Below are 4,554 nucleotides of genomic sequence, written 5' to 3'. Positions count from 1 at the left end.
CCGGGGTCGTCACATGTGGTTGCCGCAAGCCCGCCGGACGCTCCTTCGTCGAATCCACCAGGAGCGCCATTCTCAAGCCTGCCGGCCGCCTCTCACTCTAGCCCTCCGGCCGTTCCTCAATCTAGCCCGCCGTGTGTAAATAATGTTCTTTTTAGCAACATCATATGACCCCTTTAATACACTAGATAGTTTTTATATAGGACTACACGCGTTCGTGCTTCGCCAGCTGTGGATAGGAGTATACTGGTAGTATTTCGTCATGTCAATTGTATTCTATTTTAATTGCTGCTTAAAAATAAATAATACTTTTTTAGAGCCTTAGTTATTCAATTTCTATCAGTATAAAATGGCATAAAATTGTAAAAAAAAAAAATTACTTGTTGCTCAGGCCACCATAAGTATGTGATTTTTGTGTATGCGGTTTCAGTTGGTTCTAAATGTTACTATAAGTTTGAATTGTTGAATAACTATTGAAGCATAATTTCTTTGTGAAAACGTTTGTACACAGAATGTATGCACAAATATATCCATACACACAGTTAGTGAATGATACTCACTGTTTTGAATCTGTGCAGAAAACTATCCTAATCAATTGGTCTTATAGGCTACAAACATGTCATGTTATAAAATGTCTTTCTAACTGTGGTCTCAAGAAGAACTTGCAAGAACTGCAGGCATGCACCTGTTTGGCATGTCAAATGGGTCAAGTCAAGTGTGTTTAAAAGAGAAGCGCTCAAGCGTTCTGTTGTAAATAGACTAAAAACTGAGACATAGGTTTAACACAGACATACTCATGTAATGCAATACATACACATTTTCACACACAAAAACTCATTCACATAGGCACCCAGACATTCTCACACACAAGTTTGTATTACTAGACTGGCACTAGTTAAACAGACGGTCAGACTGATATTATGTCTGTCTCTTTTGAAGCTCTCAGTAGTCTGTTATGAAGTAACATCAGTCCAACAGAAACCCTGGAAAAGGCCATACACTGGTGGAAAGTTTTAGGTCGACCTCAGTCAAGGAGCTTCTGCAGAGACATGGAAAAAACAATGGATAGACAAACCTTACCACAAGTGCTCCCTGTGGCCAGTCATGTGTGTGAGGAAAGCTGTATTGAGTTATTCCTCAAGGTGAGAGAATATTTATACATTCAGGCTTTTCTTAAAAGTTGACTCTTTTGCTGCACCATATAAGGTCCAATTCTACTCATAAAACACATTAAAATAACAGGTCTCATTTCTACTCACACACATTGATCGAGGATCCTCAAGAATAATTTCTAATGACCAGAAGGTAAATCGCTCAGAGTACCCAATAAAAATTAGGCCTCTGAAGGGAGCTCAAAAGAAAGTGATAAAATAACAGCAATAAGTCTCACTGCTCATGGCGATTATGACTTGGAAAGGAGACAGATATAATCAGTCATGGTTCGCTAGTTGCCAATTTTGCCTCTTAGTTTTCATTGCTTTTAGAGAGGCTCACAAACCAAGCAAGAACTGGTGCAAAATGACCAAACTCTAGACTGATTTTCCAATTATTTTAAAGTCATTGTGAAGGAATTAAATGTTGTGGTCAGAAATTAAAATAGGAAGACACCTAGGACTAATGGTTTCGAATGTCAAACAGAGAGAATTTTCATTTGTGGGCAAAGTATTCCTTTAACTAAGATGGCAAAACAGCAGTAAATCATTTTAAAAAGTCGGAGAGCTGCTCTCGTGCATAGATTTTTATAAAATTTTCATTTGCACTATCGACTCTCACTTGGGGTTTCAGTGGCCAGACCACCTACAGAAAAGCCAAAATCGCAAAAACATAGCATTATACTGACAGGACAACTAAAGAGAGAGATGAACTGATGCATTCTTCCTGGTCAACCATGAATCCACCAGGGGTTTGGCAAACGGACTCCAAAAAACAATGACCATCTCATTCTGTCTATAGTTTTGAGGACAGTACTCCATGAAATGAGAAAATGTCTCTTTGCTCTATTCCCCGATAAAGCTGTTGCTGATGAGATTATTTACATGTGACTGTAGCTCTCAGAGAACAAACAACTGTCGGTGTTTCCCATTTAAAATACTCAAATCAGCATGGCTGCCCACTTTGTTTTTGTTAATCAAGGCCAGACAGCTAAATAACAGTCTTACAACCAAACAAGTCAAAGTGCCACTATCTTTTTATGCTGTGGGGTGGGGCCAAACTGTTTCCCACAGCTGAATTGTGCAACCCAGTCTCATAAAAATACGTACCTCTGTGTACATTTCTGCAACACCGTTTTTACGTACCTTACTGCACGTTTCGCCGCAGTTTCAAAGAGAAATGTCCACTGAGTGGCGCTAAAACACGGGTTCAATACGTCCACCCTGGCACGTTTTTATTACGTTGATATAGGTACGTATTGCTGTGTTTTTATTGCGTTTCTTCAGGTACGTATTGCGGCGATTCAGACTTCAAATATCCGGGACTGTCGCTAAAAGTTAATGCTCTGTCGTGTTGGAAATATGGCCTACACCAAACCCAACCCTAAACCTACCCGATAGTGTTAACAAATGCAAAACTGATATAAAAACACGTTTTTTTTAATGCAACCGTGCCATTTTAACTTCCTTATGTGCAGATTTGAACTGTTTTGTCGAACCGTAGTTACACGGGATTCGAACTGGAGCTCCTCAAGTACATCTCCGTACTCCGTGAGCTACCGAACAAACCTACCGTCTATGAAAACCCATTGATATGAAGCTGGATATGTGCGGTGCTAACAATCAAAAGCATCAGTTTTCAAATCTCCCAGCATATTAAAAATGTTTTGAAGTCACAACATAATACTCTTCCAAGTAATTGTGCGAAAATTACGCTTTATTAATCGAAACTCTGTAAATCATACTCTGTGTGAAAATAATTTAAAAGGTTTCGGAGTTTTACTGCCTCTAGTGTTCATTTTTTTTTGGAAACTGCAGTGATATGTACTTATTGGTACGCATTTCGCGTCTTGCAAAAATGTGCCCCCAGGTACGTATTTGCCATGAGACCGGGTAGGAATTGTGCGCATCAAAGATACACTACATATAGTGTTGTGCATCATGTCCTGTGCTGACCACCACGACATACACTTCGTTATGACTGTATGTTAGGTAACTAGTCTGTAGTGTTGAGTGGGAAGCCAAAAATATCCAGGATACCAAAATTAAACATAGATGTCACTTAGCCAGAGAAATTTGCGCTCCTAAATTTATACTTGCGCATACAGCAATTTTAGGGGGGAATTATATTTCATATACAGTATATCTCAAATGATTAAAAGTAGCACAGCTTAAGGAAATACATTTTCAATTTGAAAATATATTTCGTTTAAACCCTCAAATTACAAAATATTCTTCAAAGTGTATTTCAAGAGGATAGAAAATCCTAAATGAATTTTTTAAATATATTTTGGATAACACAAATACATTTAGATTGAAAATATGAACATGAGATTGAATATATGAAGAATGGCCAAGAATTGAATGAGAAAAGATAAGTATCTAAAATGTACATAAAATATTATTTAAAATAATAGTTAAAAAAAAAGAAGTAAAATATTAGCAATATATTTAAACATTCCTGAATAATAATGTTACAAAAGTACTTTTGTATATTTTTAAATATATTTAAAATATATCTGAAAATGTATATTTTTCCATATAGATGTGATGTTTTTAAAATTGGTTCCATCTTTCAAATTGAAAATTGTCAGTGCGTTCATTTAGTAATAATATGTGACCCTGGACCACAAAACCAGTCATAAGGGTACATTTTTCGAAATTGAGATTTATAAATCATCTGAAAGCTGAATAAATAAGCTTTCCATTGATGTATGGTTTGTTAGGATAGGACAATATTTGGCCGAGATACAACTATTTGAAAATCTGGAATCTGAGGGTGCAAAAAAATCAAAATATTGAGAAAATCGCCTTTAAAGCTGTCCAAATTAAGCTCTTAGCAATGCATATTACTAGTCAAAAATTAAGTTTTAATATATTTACAGTAGGAAATTTACAAAATATCTTCATGGAACATGATCTTTACTTAATATCCTAATGATTTTTGGCATAAAAGAAAAATCAATAATTTTGACCCATACAATGTATTTTTGGCTATTGCTACAAATATACCCCAGCGACTTAAGACTGGTTTTGTGGTCCAGGGTCACATATTTGTGTAAAAGCACATAAGCATCACTGAAATGGGTCAGATTTTTACAGATTCAATGGTTAAGACTTCTTACTGGCATTTTTATGTCAGATGTGCTCTGCGTATGCTTCGCCAATTAGCGCAAAGCCATATGGACTACACAGAGACTTAACATTAGTGGAACAGGAAGCTGAAGACAAAGCAGTGCAAAGAAACTTGGATTGTTGCAACTTTCAGCCAAAAAGAGTCTGTTGAGCTGGGAGAGACCAGAGTGTCTGTCTCCGTGCCAGTCTGGCAGAAATAGTGCCAGAGCATTGGTACACCAGTCAAACTCCACTCCATTTCCTCTAGTCCCTCTCTTTCTCTATCTGTCTC

The sequence above is a fragment of the Sinocyclocheilus anshuiensis genome, unplaced genomic scaffold, assembly GCF_001515605.1.
Source record: "Sinocyclocheilus anshuiensis isolate Anshui unplaced genomic scaffold, SAMN03320099.WGS_v1.1 scaffold55, whole genome shotgun sequence".
Classification (NCBI taxonomy): domain Eukaryota; kingdom Metazoa; phylum Chordata; class Actinopteri; order Cypriniformes; family Cyprinidae; genus Sinocyclocheilus; species Sinocyclocheilus anshuiensis.
The sequence above is the reverse complement of the archived record's forward strand: the minus strand, read 5'-3'. Positions refer to the sequence as shown.